Source organism: Stylophora pistillata, chromosome 6 (genome assembly GCF_964205215.1).
Source record: "Stylophora pistillata chromosome 6, jaStyPist1.2, whole genome shotgun sequence".
Lineage (NCBI taxonomy): Eukaryota > Metazoa > Cnidaria > Anthozoa > Scleractinia > Pocilloporidae > Stylophora > Stylophora pistillata.
Window position 1 is genome coordinate 24482618 of NC_142524.1, and position 18344 is coordinate 24500961.

General features: G+C 39.5%; 2 long non-coding RNA genes across 2 annotated transcripts; both read left to right on the plus strand.

The window, feature by feature from the left end:
• Positions 1-3245: 3245 nt before the first annotated feature.
• On the plus strand, positions 3246-4458 carry LOC148728941 (uncharacterized). The gene is made up of 2 exons (XR_015988776.1): positions 3246-3477; positions 4292-4458. It is a non-coding gene; the product is annotated as an uncharacterized LOC148728941 (long non-coding RNA).
• Positions 4459-8199: 3741 nt separating this feature from the next.
• Positions 8200-9857, plus strand: LOC148728942 (uncharacterized). The gene is made up of 2 exons (XR_015988822.1): positions 8200-8867; positions 9677-9857. It is a non-coding gene; the product is annotated as an uncharacterized LOC148728942 (long non-coding RNA).
• The last annotated feature ends 8487 nt before the right edge of the window (positions 9858-18344 follow it).

Consider the following 18344-nt stretch of genomic DNA (forward strand, 5'->3'; position numbering starts at 1 on the left):
ATTAGCATCAGTACGGCAGAGTTTTGAATTTATTCAAATGTTCTTCAACGATAAAAAAAAGAATATATTAAGTGGGAATCAGGGCGCGCGTAACTGGAATTTTTCAAAGGAAAGGAGGGTTATGACCTGTGGGCAGACCTATCGCATGACATACGTAGCCCTCTGTACCCTACCCCTCAAGGTCTGCACCCTACCCCTCAAGGTCTGCACCCTACCCCTCAAGGTCTGCACCCTACCCCTCAAGGTTTTAAGCCCCACTTGATTATACTTATGTACGCAGGTGGCACTACTAGATTAAGCTTTAATGTTGAAGAACACATCACCGAGACCTGTTCGAGGATCCAACCCGTTGGAGGCTGACGTTTCACTCACTGCTAGGATCATCAGAAATGACCACATTCAAAGTTGCCTAAAAGTTGAATAAGTATTTAATAAATAGATTCCTTACTGCCGTGGGTATACTTAGAGAAAGAACACAAAGAAGGGCTAACACTCGAAACGTCAGCTTTTGTAATCGTTACGGTGGCCAATTTACCATTTCAACTTTGTTGATATATCCAAATTAAATGATAAAACTAAGAAGTGGCGCACGAGTAGCAGCCGAGTGTGTCAATAATGTTCTTACCACTATTTATTTCATGAAATAAAGAAGCGAAAAAGTTGTTGAAGCGACGTCATCTATGCGTCTATCCTCCAAGGCACTCTTTTTCTCCAAATAAGGACGGCCAGGCTGAGATTAGCCAAAATTTAAGAACATAGTAAGAACGTATCCGGGCCGAGAACGTCTTTATTTTCCTCTTTTTTTCTGAGAGAAGTATGATAAAAGATAAAAGAAAAGTAACAGCGTGGTCAAACAGGACAAATTTTTGTTACACAATTCAAAGTACACGTATAGACACATAATAAAGCCCACCAATCTATTTCACTTTAATTAGTCGCACGCATGGTGATTAAAACCGCACGAGAAGTATATTAGTGGGGATCGATGGAGCCATAAAAAGGAAGATAGCCAGCAAGGCTGTTCTACTGAAAATAATTTCTGAATTTTGGATAGATTCTTTCAATTAACATGATCGGCTTAAATCTTCCGCCATTTCTGAGTGTTGCAACTGCAGATGGGCCGGGTTTGAGCACTGTTCGGTTTCTTTTGATCTCTGCCTTCATATATTAGTCATCTGGAGATAGAACCACCTGCAATATATACATTTTTTCGACAGTAAAAACTCAACATGTCGTAAAAAAATTAACGTAATAGTTACGTGTTTATTCTAAGGATGATGGAAATTAAAGAATAGAGAAGGACATTGACCTATCGAGCTATTTATAATAACATATATTTTCAGTATATTTAAATGAGAATTGCACATCATATAAAGCAATTTTAGTTAAACCACAAATTAAACTTTCAATTAAGAAAGTCTAACGACGCCATACGAAGAACAAATTTTTTACCAAGAGTTGATTCTTTTAGGGTTCGTGAACTATTTTCAGCATTAGAAACTAATTCCTTTCAGTTGAATAGAAGGCACCGGTTACGCCATCTTTTTAAAGGTATTTAAATATTTTTCTCTCTAAAGTAAAACAACTTCCTTTTGTCGTGTACGTAATTGCATACATGGCCTAGATAATTGCATATTCCATATGCTAGGATCAAACTCCTTTGAATAAAGATCTTTTGTTTTGTCACCTTTGAACTTGATCAGTTGATTATAAAAAAATGTGGTCCATTTAGGCCTGTAGCTTGTCAAACAATATACCAAAAGCCCATGGCTCAAGACGCTGGCTGGCCTCTCTAATATAAATGTATGCAAAGTTGAAAAAGAAAGACACACATATTATCATCTCTTTGTCAGGCAATGTGGCACTGTTTGCGGCCGGGCTAAGATGGAGATTTTAGCTGTTTAACCCGCTTGCATTTTCAGACTCTTTAATTTTATCGTCGTTTTTCTCAGTTTTTATGTATCCATGTACTTCAAAGTGAAAATAATAGCAATATAGTATATGCTCTTAGTTATAAATATGTTTTGAACCCCTCTAAGATAGAGTCTGTAAATCCTTGCCTAGAGGCTCGGGCTAAAATAACTCTAAATCGGCCCCAAAACATATAACTATACCTCCATGCGCTGTTTTGTTAACGGCTTTTTCCCATTGATCTAAACACATTCACGCAATCAATATCCTTTTTTTTTTTAATTCCAAGAATATCTCGTCTGGATATTTGAACCTCCGTTAAAGTTAAAGATTTTTTTAATGAGCGCCTGAAAAGTAGTAACAAAGGCCAAGATCGCCGAGGTAAAGTAGCTCTCGCAAAGCTGTTTACGAAAATGTCTCTTTTAAAATTCAAAATGTATTTAAAACGTACTCGAGAAGCCAAAATAATAACAATAAAAAATGTATCTTAAGTGCTGATCACAAACCGAATGTGCTTTGTCTCTCCATCAGGCAGAAATTAGATTAAATACGTCAATCAAACTCCTCGGGAACCTCAGTTGTTCCGACAGAAGAATAATATTCTGAGAACAAAGCCAGATGAGCCAGCTGTACGTACGGGCTCCCAAGTCGCTGAACTAGTCCTTTAAGAAGTATTGATGAAGAATTCCTCCTATATTGTTAGTGAAAACGCCAAGAGTGGCAGTGAAAAGTTAAAAAAATTATATTTTTTAAATTCAATGTGTAGCTTGTCTGTCTGTTCGGGCACAGATGGTATCGTGAATCGTTCATTTCATTTCATTTTTGTGCGTTTATGGAGGGCGGGAGAATCTGTAGAATAAGTGTGCAGTTAAAACCCGTCACTCTTGTCCAACGAATTCTCCCTGGTCTTAAATTAGTTGTTTAAGAGACTTTTATAACGAAAATAAACTGCACTGGTCTTGACAGTGCTCATAAACAGAGTGAGAAAAGAGGGGGTGGACGTTTCACATGTACAGCCCCTCTCGCCGAATCCTGCCCCGAACCTTTCTCATTTGGACATGTTTACGCTCAGCTAAATAAGGCAGTAGAAAGTATAAGCCGGGTCGAATGTAGCCTGTAATTCAGTATGTCAAATAACGCAGTATTGTCTCTGACGCTTAGCTAGTTAGGGATAAGTTCCTTTTCATTTGAAAAATTCAGAACATAAAAATCCATTAGTAACAGAGCGCGCGTCGAAGAGTTAAATTGAATGTTATTGACCGTTTGACTTGTATTAAATTTAGAAGGTAATTAACAACGTGATGTCGATAACTGTCAAAACTAAGAAATATATAACCCCGTGTCAAAGCGAACGATCTAGCAGTTCAGTCGCTTTCGGGAAAGGTTACACTGTATTCCACCACGAATAAGATGTCAAAATCCTTGGGTTTCCTGTGCCTTGTGGCTTCAGTTTTAATGATGACTTCTTTTCAGGAGAGTGAAGCTCTCGTGCCCACTTCAAAATGCCCAAAGGGTTCCCCACGTTGTCCTGGAAATAAGCGCTTTTTACTTAACCAGGCAGAGAAGGTAACACAACTGTTTACTTTTATTTAAGCACTTGAAATTGTCGAAGTGTGAGTGGGACATTTTTTAAATTTGTCCACGACAAAAAACAAAAACAAAAAAAATTGAGTGCATGTATTTGTGGTAACAGCCGGAGCTGAATAGAATTATAATCTTCAGTTAGGACAAAAGCACAAGGACTGAATCATTTTGGTCCTGGTAATATACTTCAGTCGACTTCCTTTCTTTTTTTCCGGCTTAAAGAATAATCCTAGTTCTCAAAATTTATTCAGAGTAGGGATTAAGGTTTGGATCTGTTTGGTTTAAAAACTAACTGTGATGTCCCTTAACCTGTTACCGATCGAGGTGATCCATTTGGATATTACGATTTTCTTGCAACTCTTTGGTGAACAGGTACTGAGTAATAAGAAAGTAGAAAATTATCCACTAAGGTTGTGTATCGGACATCACACCTCATTCTCAGTGATGGCTGACTGAGAAACTTTTAAACAGTAGTTGTTTCTCAAGTTTTCCTTTAAAATTTTGTACGGGAAACTGGCGCAGCCGGCCAAAATTTATTCGTTAGCGCATGCTCGACGTTTTACCGCTGGGTTGCTGTGTTGTGGTCTCGTAAAAAAATTGCCCTCAGAAGCTATGAAAATGGGCGAAATGCAAAATGTTTTAACCATCAATCAGGAGAATAGTACAGTCTGGGCGCAAGCTGGCGTCAAATTTGAATGTACAGAGACAAAAAGAAATTAAGTTGACTTTTTAATTTGTGATCGGTCACTTCTGTCATTTGAAATAGCACGTTCCGTTTCAATTATTACTGTTTCAGGCAGCTGAACATCAAAGACGCATTTGTGAGGCCGCACGTACTTTAAACTGCGAAAGTGAGGAACTACAGTCAAGACAGGTGGAAGATGACGGGCGCTATTAAAGAATACCTGTTTAGTTGAAAGTTTTGTTAAATTTAAAACACTCTGTCACTTACAATAAAAGTAAAATGCTTAGTTTAAACAGCTTGCCGTCTGAACTGTTTTTACAAATTTGAAAAATTGCAAAAGTAAGGAGGGAAATCTTACCTGGTTTTTTGTTTGACATAACTACGTGCAGCCTAAAAGCAGAACAGAAAGTGACATGTACTTGTAGCTCAAAGGTGTGGTACATGTAAATGCAGTAAAAATCAACCACCAGTAAACTTTCCATACACTACTTATGATGCCCGATCCTCGCAGTAGAGAGCGCTATTTATGCAATAGCGAAAATCAGACCTGAAAAAAATCAGTCTTGTGCGGGATTCGAACCACTGATCTCTGCGATACTAGAGCAGCGCTCTACCACTTGAGCTAACAAGTCAACTGGGAGCAGGCCGTTAAGTTGATTCGTAATAAACCTGTACGTACAGGCCTGATTTTTTTCAGGTCTGATTTTCGCTATTGCATAAATAGCGCTCTCTACTGCGAGGATCGTGCATCATTCGTATCTATAACCGCAGTTCAAAATATATGAACTTCATATACTCACCGTATCTGATTTATCATCACGGGTTTATTACGAATCAACTTAACGGCCTGCTCCCAGTTGGCTTGTTAGCTCAATTGGTAGAGCGCTGCACTAGTATCGCAGAGGTCAGTGGTTCGAATCCCGTACAGGCCTGATTTTTTTCAGGTCTGATTTTCGCTATTGCATAAATAGTGCTCTCTACTGCGAGGATCGTGCGTCATTCGTAAGGATATTATAATGAACATTTCCGGGAGACAAGAGGAGATTCCCGTGGGACCTGGAAAAACCTAAAACAACTACTCGGAAGTGGCTCAAAGAGTAACAGCGCTGATGCTCGTACGGCGAATGGAGCAAATTAAAGACAAGTGTAACACTTTTAGTCGCTTCTTTGTCTCTTATGCCGAAGATTTAAGGTGGATCCACCGATCTAGCGCGGGATCTTTTTCCAAATGGCTGCCGCAAATTGATCGTCCAGAAAAATTTAATCTACGAAAGATCACTGTATCAGAGGTTAGTAAGGCTCTTAAAGATTTAAAATCGAAGAAAACGACAGGTGTTGATGGTATTCCATCTCGTCTACTAAAGGACGGATCAGACGCCCTGGCTTCTCCATTGTCGGTCATTTTCAATTTAACTATCCAACAAAACGTTATCCCTGCTGAATGGAAAGAAGGGAAGGTGACCCCTCTGCATAAATCAGGTTCAAAAGATGACCCTAAAAACTACCGCTCCATATCCGTATTACCAGTAGTAACTAAAGTCCTAGAACGTTTAATCCACAAGCAACTTGCAAGTTTTTTTGACGATCATAACTTGCTCTGTAAATAACAATCCGGTTTTTTAGAAGAATGCACTCAACTGAGACGGCTGTATCTTATTCCACCGACGAGATTCTCATGAATATGGATAAGGGCTTAGGCACTGGTTCTGTGTTTATTGACCTGGCAAAGGCTTTCGACGCAGTTGACCATGACATTTTGCTTAGAAAATTATACTATTATGGTATATGTAACGAAAGCCTTCCATGGTTTAAGAACTCCTTCACGGGAAGAAAGCAGTTCGTGCACATTGATTCTCAATAATCTGAAGAGCTTGCCATAACTTCTGGAGTGCCGCAAGGGTCCATCCTCGGACCTTGTTATTCATTGTCTACATTAATGATTTACCCCGTTGTGTCAAACACTGTTCTGTGAATATGTACGCTGACGACACAGTTTTATATCTTGCTGGCCAAACAGTAGACAATCTAACTTTTTAACTTAACCAAGATCTTCAGTGTCTATCTGAATGGCTAGAAGACAACAATCTTGTTCTCAATGTTTCAAATACTAAGTGTGTAGTATTTACATCTCGAAGGCATAAAGAGCGCGATTGTATTTTAAATCTTAATCTTCTCGGAAAGTCCATATCTTTCGAAACTACTTTTAAATACCTAGGCGTGGTGTTCGACAATTTTATGACTTGGAAGGCTCATGTGGACATGTGTGTAAAAAGGTGGCATCGACAGTTAGTCATTCTGGGCCATATTAGAAGTTTCGTCACAAAAGAGGCCGCAACACTTGTTCATAATGCTTTAATTCTCCCTTTATTTGATTACTGTGACATTGCCTGGAGTAAAATAGATCGACTACCGCGCTTACAAAATAGATAAGAAGTATAACTTTGTGCTGTGCAATTCCATCTGCTTTGTTTTTCGATCGCAGTGGAGATATGCAAAGAAACGATCAATCCATCTGGACATTTCGATGCTTGTCCATCTTTGATCGGTAAGCGCGAACCCTAAACCTGTTCAGCAGTTATGGTCATTACGATGGTCGATAGTTACGCTGTGTGGTAGACCTGAAACTTCGCCTCAGTTTTATTTTAATAGGTAAATAAGCTCATTTTATTTTTAGGATTTTTTTTCTTAATCCTCTGGCTGTAAGTTGGCGGCTACTCGCAACCTGCACTAAAGGTCCGGTCATTCTTTATATCCTGGACGGGGTAGGGGGATGGGATGGAATGGGAAGATTCTAGTTGTGTCAAAATAAAATATATCAAATCCTCCCCCCCTTGTGTGTTTAGTATCATTATGACCCCCTTCATTGGCAGTCAATTTGCTAAATATCCTCGTTCATACTCTGTTAGCGACGACTGATCCCCGTTCCGTTCCCCTTGAAAACCAACCGATCCACCAGAATCCTCCAACTTAACCCCCCCCCCCCCCATTCCCCGACTCCCTCCCAGGCAACAAATAAGGACTTGTCCCCAATAACATAAAAAAGAGTGCAAGTATGGTAAACGTTTTATCGCTTCGTGCAAAAGAATTTTGAGCATACGGAGTTATTGCCTCTATTTCTAACATTTGGGTCTCGCACAGTTGACTAAGACTAACTGAAAATGGTAAATTTTAGCTCCATGGCGAAGACCAGCTTGGCGCTTTAATTGAAGGTACATACCACTGATCACTATTACTTCATATACATGTTAACGTTAAGTTGTTACAGCTTTTTGTACCAAGTTCATGATAGATTGACAGAATCTATCAGAGAATTGTTTCTCCGTATTGAAAGGTTTTGCCAATAAAAGTCACCAGCTATCTGTTGATTTTCCTCAGTACCTTTTTAAATATTTATCATGAACTTCCCCCTATGATAGTAGGTATCTACTTAAAATAATATGCTAAACATTTTGTAGACACTTCGGGGATCTTTTCTTCGCAATTTATTTATGCAGATTAGGATCAGTATGGCAGGGCTTTGAATTCATTCAAATGTTATTCAACGATAAAAAAAAAAGAGAATATATTAAGAGGGAATCAGGGCGCGCGTAACTGGGATTTTTCAAAGGAAAGGAGGGTTATGACCTGCGGGCAGACCTATTGCATGACACACGAGGCGCTCTGCACCCTACCTCTCCAGATCTGCACCCTACCCCTCAAGGTGTCAAGTCCCACTTGATTATTCTTATGTACGCAGGTGGCACAGTTAGATTAAGCTTTATTGTCAAATAACACATCACAGAGACCTGTTCGAGGATCCAACCCGTCGGTGCCTTTCGATGAGGCCATCACTGAGGGAGGCTGTCGTTTCACTCACTACCAGGATCATCAGAAGTTACCACATTCAAAGTTTCCCTACAGTTGAATAAGTATTTAATAAATAGATTCCTTATTGCCGTGGGTCTATTCAGAGAAAGACTAATCACAAAGAAGGGGCACACGAGGAGCACGTGAATCATTCATTTCATTTCATTTTTACGCGTTTATGGAGGAAGGAGGGATCTGTAGAATAAGTATACAGTTAAAAGGCGTCACTCGTCTTCAATGAATTCTTCCTGGTCTTTAATTGGTTGTTTAAGAGACTTTTATAACGAAAATAAACTGCACTGGTCTTGACAGTGCTCACAAACAGAGTGAAAAAAGAGGGGGCTGAATTTTCACATGTACAGCCCCTCCCGCCGAATCCTGCTCCAAACCTTTCTAATTTCGACATGTGTATCGACGCTCAGCTTAATAAGGCGATAGAAAGTATAAGCCGGCAGGGTCGAATGTAGCCTGTAATTCAATAATACAGAACATAAAAATCCATTAGTAACAGACCGCGCGCCGGAGAGTTCAATTAAATTTTATTTACCGTTTGACTTGTACTAAATTTAGAAGTCGATAATTGCCAAAACTAAGAAATATAAACCCCTCGTCAAAGCGATCGATCTAACAGTTACGTTGCTCTAGAGAAAGGTTACACATTGATTAGCATCCGCTGTTTTTCACCATGAATAAGCTGTCAAAATCTTTGGGTTTTCTGTGCCTCATGGCTACAGTTTTATTGCTGACCTTTTTTCAGGATAGTGAAGCTGTCCTAACTGTTCCATCATGCTCAAAGACATCGCGTAATTGTAAGCGCTTTTCACTGAACCGGGAAAAGAAGGTAGCTCAAGCATTAACATTCGTTTAAACAATTCAAATTGGCAAAGCGTAAGCTGAACATTTTTAATTTTTCTAGGACAAAAAAAAAATTTGAGCACATGTATTTGTGGTAACAGCCGGAGCTGAATAGAATTATAATCTTCAGTTAAGACAAAAGTAAAAGGACTAACTCATCTTGATCCTGGTGATATACCTCAGTCAACTTTCTTTCTTATTTTCCGCCTTAAAGAATAATCCTAGTTTTTAAAACTCATTTAGAGTAGGGATTAAGGTTTGGATCTGTTTGGTTTAAAAACTAACTGCGATGTCCCTTAACCTGTTACCGCTCGAGGTGATCAATCGGAAATTAGGATTTTCTTGCAATTCTCCTAAGCTCTTCAGTGAACAGGTACTGATAGAAAGAAACAAGAATATTATCCACTAAGTTTCTCTATCGGACATCACACCTCAATCTCAGTGATGGCTGACTGAGAAATGCTTGAATAATAGTTGTTTCTCAAGTTTTCCTTTAAAATTTTTGCGCGGGAAATCGGCGCAGTGGGCCAAAATTGATTCCTTAGCGCATGCTCGATGTTTTACCACTGTAGCTGTATTGTGGTCTCGTAAAAAAAAATTGCCCTCAGGGGCTATGAAAACGGGTGAAATGCATCAGTTAGGAGAATAGGCTTTTCAAGTACAATATGGGCGCTAGCTGGCGTCGCGCGTCAAATTTGAACGTACAGAGACAAAAAGAAATGAAGTTTTTAATTTTTGATCGGTCACTTCTGTCATTTGAAATAGCACGTTTCATTTCAAATATTACTGTTTCAGGCAGTTGAACATCAAAGACGCATTTGTGAGGCCGCACGTACTTTAAACTGCGAGAGTGAAGAACCTCAGTGAAAACAGCTGGAAGATGACGGACGTCATTAAGGAACATCTGTTTAGTTGGAAGTTTTGTTTAATTAGAAACCGTCTGTCGCTTAAAATAAAGTGAAATTCTTAGTTTAAACAGCTTGCCGTCTGAACTGTTTTTGCAAATTTTAGAAACAGCACAAGTTCCGAAAATTCCTTCCATTCAGCTTCAGTAAAATACCTCCTTCGCCAGCGAAAATATTTGAAAGTGATCCTAAATCGAGAGGACAGAAAATGTTCTCTGTCCAAGTTAACAAAAGAAACTTACATTTTCTTTTCAACCCATTAAATTAAAGCTCGAGATCGTAGGACTGCGCTTAAAATTCGAGATTTCCAACTATTTACAATGTGTGTGCATCATTAACAGCACAATCCTAAAAATAATTAATTCAAGGAGTGGCAGTTTTAGAGTCTGGGACCGAGCAGTTACTCAGGGATCTCCATGGTTCGTCTCCTTCCAGTTCCACTGTACTTACCTGAAAATAAATGAACAAGTCCAATCAATCAATCAATCAATCAATCAATTAGTGATAAAATAAATTAGAAAAAAGTGCTGCCTTATAACAATCAATATATAAATTAATTCCATGCGAATTAAACGAAATTAACATCCAAATTCTATTTTGGGTAAACTGGGGTCCTTCTGCGCAAATGACGTAATGAATTCCCGATCCAAACTAAAAGCCTATATTTTGTCACAGATTATTTACATGGGCTCAAAACTGTTTCGTACATCATTAGACCAAGTGAAAGAAAATGTTTGAGACAAGTTAAAATGGGGAAAACAGTGAGGATTGAAATGGAAAGAAAGTCCAAGAGAACCTAACTATAGTAGGTTTTATTTGGGCCTCTTCAGAAGAGGATACCACGAATGAAGGCCGAGAAAACGCTTATGAATGAATCGCGAAATTTGCATTCTTTATGACCAAGACGAAGTGGAGGACCATAAATATGCAAAAAAAAAAAAAGAACGAAGCTAATACCCAGCTATCTTCACCGAACAAGCCTGGTCAATAACGGATTTACTGTTTAAGAAAAAGATTTCACTTTATCAAGAATCAAGAATGACTTGTTTACTACGAGAGCCAGGAAAGAAAGCCAACTGTGTTTGTAGCAAAATAAAGCCACTAGAATCATCTATATTTTCTTTGTTTTGACTGTCCTCTAGCTCTCTTTACTTCTCTATACAAGAATTGCAAAGTTAGTACTGACTCAATTTTTTTTCTTACCCGGGATCAAAGCGGGCAATCCTAAGCAGGCAAGATGGGCCCATCATGCCCGCTCGAGTGTCCAATCACAACACAGGATTCGCTTCATATCGCCCGTGGGCGCTGCCAGCGATATACTAACAGAACTTATTATCCAACTACACTCCAGTGGTGTCTCGCGTGCAAGCGATGTAGCGCGTCTGGTTTAAACTGAAGATATCTAAACCACTATATCAAATTAAAGCTTATAGGACTGGCTGTCAGACTATACCAAAAATTTTGAAAAAAATTAAATGTCGAGTGTTTCACAACTTCTAAATGCGAGCGCCCGAATCACCTTTTAAGAACTACAAGTCAAAAGGAATTTGTTCGAATGCTCTCAAATTTTGACAGTAGCTAGTTAACATAAACGTGTCTCTGAATTTTTTATTTCTAAATACTTTTTTATCAAGAGTGAATTTGTACGATCACTCCACATTTTTTTAATCCTATTTCAAAAATGTTCTGTAGCTTTTCACTGAAATTGAATATGGCAAATCACAGACACGTTATTTTAGCGCTTTGGCCCCGGAAACGGAGGAGCACATTAGATAAGCGCAAAACAAAATTCGCTTTAATATGTAACGTTCAAAAGGTGATTCGAACGCTCGCATTTAGAAGTCGTGAAAAATTCGACGATTAATTTTTTTTCAAAATTTTTGGTAGAGTCTGATAGCCAGTCCTATAAGCTTTAATTTGATATGGAGTTTAGATATCTACAGTTTAAATCGGACGCGCTACATCGCTTGCACGCGAGACACCCCTGAAGGTGCACGGTAACCTTAAGTGTTAAAAGCAGAGCTACTTCTCACATGAATGACAAACTGTGGTTACTGTAACATGTGATGCGCAGAGACCATTTAGTGAGGTGCAGCACTGTTTTTATTGGTAAAACTACATAATCAAGATTAAATGCAGTTGTTTTCTGATTTCCTGTAATCTATGGTAAGATTTCTGCATGGCCCTATACTACCTTACTGCACCTATCGATGGGTTGTCCCAGGGTAGAGGTGGGGGGGGGGGGGGTGGGTTGGTTTGCAGCCTCCCGCCTCTTGGTTAGGGATTTTGACATTTATGCACTGCCTTACTGCCATCTCCCACCCCTAATCCTGGGAAAGCCATTGATGAGTACATATTTCCAACTTCAACAAGATGTAATTTTATTAAGACAATAATACTGTATTGTACATGTAGCTACACGTGACATTAACAATATTACCTTACCCTAGATCCACGATCTTTTAGCCACTGAAACTCGTCCTGGATTTCAAAACCGTGCACCTTCAGGTGGCTGGGACCTTTCTTTTTTTTGGGCTCGCTGAATAACCATCTAAACAGCCTCGAGATAATACTAATTGAAGACAAACCTCGCAAGACCACGCTGGAGTATGGGCTGCACGCGGCAAACGTGACGCCCTTGGCCAAGCGACTCACTTATATACTTTGTTACTTAAGTTAAACAGAAGTAAGTAAAGCTTTATTCACACAGGGTAGCCCATTCAGCTCTAAGGCTGGTATCCATAGGGGTCCTGTTTCTTAAAAAGAATTTAAATCAAGATTTTTAATTACATATATATATATATGTATATATATGACTACAATTCTAAAACTACATTTACAGCCTAAGACTACAAAGCCAAAACACAATTAAGACCTAAAATAGTAGATAAAATATCAAAGCTAAGATGAAAAGAAGTGTCTTGCTCGGTGGCAGAACGTTTGAATGTTTTCACTCTTCACAATGTTTAAAGGGAGTTTATTAAAAATTTCTGCGCCAGCAAAAAGAAAGGAGTCATCCTCGGTGTAAAAACCTGACGAGGTTTTCTTTGTTTCATAAGGTATATTTTTGCTGTGCGCTATTGTTTTTAATGTTTTGTTGTCTTTGTTTTACGTCACTCGTGACCTTTACAGGTTTTTACACCGAGGATGAACTAAAGAATGGTCCTTTTCCCAACATTTTGTTTTACTTTTGGTAGGGATAGCCTCATACTTTGCCTCGTGGAATAGTTGTGAATATTCGAAAATCTGGTAAAATATGATGAAAAGTAACTAGGAACTAATCAGTGAAGACAGAGAAAAGCAAGTTTAGCCTTGTGGTAATAGCGTCTACTGGAAAGGCAATATTGGTTGTACATGGCGGCGACAGGGTTGGTTGGTATCTCGGCAGTTGTCTACTTAACTTCTTTGCTTTATTATCCCAGTAAACCGGCGTAAAATGTTTCGACATGGTAGTCTTGCTTGGTACAGAACCTTTGGAAGGATTAAACGAGTGCTGGAAAAGCGACTCCACGGGACAATTAGCTAAAACTGCGCTGAATGAGTTTGCAGCTCGAGCAGTCAACATGGCGGGCAACCATAAAGTCAAACTCTCAAAGCACACCACCTCTGCTTTAGCCTATTACCTATGCTTATCGCTACTCTTGTCCAGTGCTAATGTTGAGCGAAACCCTGGTCCTGAATCAATTTCTCAAAATAGAAATTACAAGTTGAGTACGGTCAAAGGACTAAGAATTTGTCATTTGAATGTGCGAAGTTTTGTCAACAAGATCGATGAGATGCGGATTTTTTGCGAGACCCACCCACCGCACGTTCTATCCCTGGACGAAACTTAGCTAGATTCACCAATGAGTGACAGTGAAATTCAGCTTCCCGGCTACTCACTTGTACGAAGAGACAAAACCCGCCGAAATGGTGGTGTTCTCATCTACGTTTCCTCGAACCTCGATTACAAGGTTATTCAAGAATTTGAAAATGATCAACTGGATATTCAATGTCTTTGGATGGAAATAACACCTCCAAAATCTAAAGGCTTTATTTTCTGTTCCTGCTACCGCCCGCCGAATGTGGATGACGTAACGACTTACGTTGAGGGCTTGAGAAACATGTTAACAGTAATGGCTGATCAGGAAAGGGAAACTCTCATTAACGGTGATCTGAATTTCGATCTGAAACAGTCGACCAAACCCGCATCTACAAAAAGCGCTTTATTAACATGACGAAAGAGTTTACTCTGTGGCAGATTATTCACAATTTCCCTCGCATAACTGAAAATTCAAAGACTCTGATAGATTTATTTTTTACCAGTCGTCCGGATCTATATGTCTCGGGGGTAATACCAGTTGGCTTTAGTGATCACTCTGCGACATATGCCGTCCGTAAACTACATCGTTTAAAACCGCCTCCCCCGAGGATAATTGACACCCGGAGTTTCAAGCGTTTCAATCGTGATGCTTTCATTGAAGATCTAAATAAAGTTCCGTGGTCATTGATAAATTCCTTCGCAGACTCCCATGCCCCAAGAATCCGTGTGCGAGTCAGGGGACATAAGGTACCGTGGCTGACATGCGAGGTGAAACAACTAATGAATGAAAGAGATCACTTTCATAATCTGGCATTGAGGACAAACAATGACCTTCACTAGAGCTCTTACAAGTGCTTACGAAATGCTGTGACTTTGAAGCTCAGAAAAGAGAAACAAAGATATTGTTATGAACAATTCCGGGAGACAAGAGGAGATTCCCGTGGGACCTGGAAAAACCTAAAACAACTACTCGGAAGTGGCTCAAAGAGTAACAGCGCTGATGCTCGTACGGCAAATGAAGCAAATTAAAGACAAGTGTAACACTTTTAGTCGCTTCTTTGTCTCTTATGTCGAAGATTTAAGGTGGATCCACCGATCTAGCGCGCGATCTTTTTCCAAATGGCTGCCGCAAATTGATCGTCCAGAAAAATTTAATCTACGAAAGATCACTGTATCAGAGGTTAGTAAGGCTCTTAAAGATTTAAAATCGAAGAAAGCGACAGGTGTTGATGGTATTCCATCTCGTCTACTAAAGGACGGATCAGACGCCCTGGCTTCTCCATTGTCGGTCATTTTCAATTTAACTATCCAACAAAACGTTATCCCTGCTGAATGGAAAGAAGGGAAGGTGACCCCTCTGCATAAATCAGGTTCAAAAGATGACCCTAAAAACTACCGCTCCATATCCGTATTACCAGTAGTAACTAAAGTCCTAGAACGTTTAATCCACACGCAACTTGCAAGTTTTTTTGACGATCATAACTTGCTCTGTAAATAACAATCCGGTTTTAGAAGAATGCACTCAACTGAGACGGCTGTATCTTATTCCACCGACGAGATTCTCATGAATATGGATAAGGGCTTAGCGACTGGTTCTGTGTTTAATGACCTGGCAAAGGCTTTCGACGCAGTTGACCATGACATTTTGCTTAGAAAATTATACTATTATGGTATATGTAACGAAAGCCTTCCATCGGTTAAGAACTACTTCACGGGAAGAAAGCAGTTCGTGCACATTGATTCTCAATAATCTGAAGAGCTTGCCATATCTTCTGGAGTGCCGCAAGGGTCCATCCTCGGACCTTGTCATTCATTGTCTACATTAATGATTTACCCCGTTGTGTTAAACACTGTTCTGTGAATATGTACGCTGACGACACAGTTTTATATCTTGCTGGCCGAACAGTAGACAATCTAACTTTTTACATTAACCAAGATCTTCAGTAAAGGCTGATAGTTTCGAAAGAAACTGTTTGGGGCTGCGTCTGTGGCAGTAACGAAATAATTTGGATATATCAACAAAGTTGAAATGGTAAATTAGCCACCGTAATGATTACAAAAGCTGACGTTTCGAGCGTTAGCCCTTCGTCGGAGCAAATAACCAAATAATTTGGATATATCGCTCCGACGAAGGGCTAACGCTCGAAACGTCAGCTTTTGTAATCATTACGGTGGCTAATTTACCATTTCAACTTTGTTGATATATCCAAGATCTTCAGTGTCTATCTGAATGGCTAGAAGACAACACTCTTGTTCTCAATGCTTCAAAAACTAAGTGTGTAGTATTTACATCTCGAAGGCATAAGAGCGCGATTGTATTTTAAATCTTAATCTTCTCGGAAATTCCATATCTTGCGAAACTACTTTTAAATACCTAGGCGTGGTATTCAACAATTTTCGACTTGGATGGCTCACGTGGACTATGAGTGTAAAAAGGTGGCGTCGACAGTTAGTCATTCTGGGCCGTATTAGAAGTTTCGTCACAAAAGAGGCACCAACACTTGTTCATAATGCTTTAATTCTCCCCTTATTTGATTACTGTGTCATTGCCTGGAGTAACCTTCTACAACAAGATATAGATCGACTACCGCGCTTACAAAAAGATAAGAAGTATAACTTTGTGCTGTGCAATTCCATCTGCTTTGTTTTGCGATCGCAGTAGAGATATGCAAAAAAACGATCAATCCATCTGAACATTTGGATGCTTGTCCATCTTTAATCGGTGAGCGCGAACCCTAAACCTGTTCAGCAGTTATGGTCATTACGATAGTCGATAGTTACGCTGTGTGGTAGACCTGAAACTTCTCCAGCGGAAATAAGATGGTGACGGCGTAGAATTCGCCTCAGTTTTCTTTTAATAGGTAAATAAGCTCATTTTATTTTTAGGATTTTTTTTCTTAATCCTCTGGCTGTAAGTTGGCGGCTACTCGCAACCTGCACTAAAGATCCGGTCATTCTTTATATCCTGGATGGGGTAGGGGGATGGGATGGAATGGGAAGATTCTAGTTGTGTCAAAATAAAATATATCAAATCCTCCCCCCCCCCCCTTGTGTGTTTAGTATCACTATGACCCCCCTTCATTGGCAGTCAATTTGCTAAGTATCCTCCTTCATACTCTGTTAGCGACGACTGATCGCCGTTCCGTTTCCCTTGAAAACCAACCGATCCCCCAGAATCCTCCAACTGCCCCCCTTCCCCCCCCCCCCATTCCGCCACGACTCCCTCCCAGGCAACAAATAAGGACTGGTCCCCGATAACATAAAAAAGAATACAAGTATGGTAAACGTTTTATCGTTTCGTGCAAAAGAATTTTGAGCATACGGAGTTATTGCCTCTATTTCTAACATCTTGGGTCTCGAACAGTTGACTAATGACTAACTAAAAAAGGTAAATTTCAGCTCCGGGGCGAAGACCAGCTTGGCGCTTTAATTGAAGGTACATACCACTGATCACTATCACTTCATACACATGTTAACGTTAAGTTCTTATAGCTTTTTGTACCAAGTTCATGATAGATTGACAGAATCTATCAGAGAATTGTTTCTCCGTATTGAAAGGTTTTGCCAATAAAAGTCACCAGCTATCTGTTGATTTTCCTCACTACCTTTTTAAATATTTATCATGAACTTCCCCCTATGATAGTAGGTATCTACTTAAAATAACATGCCAAACATTTTGTGGACACTTCGGGGATCTTTTCCTCGCAATTTATTTATGCAGATTAGGATCAGTATGGCAGGGCTTTGAATTCATTCAAATGTTATTCAACGATAAAAAAAAAAAAAAAAAAAAAAAAAAAAAGAGAATATATTAAGAGGGAATCAGGGCGCGCGTAACTGGCATTTTTCAAAGGAAAGGAGGGTTATGACCTGCGGGCAGACCTATTGCATGACACACGAGGCCCTCTGCACCCTACCTCTCAAGATGTGCACCCTACCCCTCAAGGTGTTAAGTCCCACTTGATTATACTTATGTACGCAGGTGGCACAGCTAGATTAAGCTTTATTGTCAAATAACACACCACAGAGACCTGTTCGAGGATCCAACCCGTCGGTGCCTTTCGATGAGGCCATCACTGAGGGAGGCTGTCGTTTCACTCACTACCAGGATCATCAGAAGTGACCACATTCAAAGTTTCCTCACAGTTGAATAAGTATTTAATAAATAGATTCCTTATTGCCGTGGGTCTATTCAGAGAAAGACTAATCACAAAGAAGTGGCACACGAGGAGCAGCCGAGTGTGTCAATAATGTTCTTACCACTATTTATTTCACGAAATAAAGAAGCAAAAAAGTTTTTGTCATCTATGCTTCTATCCTCCAATACACTCTTTTCTTCAAATAAGGACAGCCAGGCTGAGATTAGCCAAAATTTTAAGAACATAGTAAAAACATATCCAGGCCGAGAACTTCCTTTATTTTCCTCTTTTATTTTATGAGAAGTATAATAAATATATCTCATTAGACGTTTTGTTGAGTAGTATCGCTGAGTATTTTTACGAGTTGTGCCGTATTATGACGAGCCCGTAGGGCGAGTCAAAATACAAACAAAGAGTAAAAATACTCAGCGATACTACACAACCAAACGTCTAATAAGAGATTTATTATCCAGCACGCCAAATTGTTATTTCAGTGCGGGCGAATTTAGGGGATATTTCTGGAGTACAAATATCGCGTGATATTTGTACCCTACGAAGCACAATTGGATAATAAAAGGTAAAAGAAAAGTAACAGTATGATCTAACAGGACAACTGT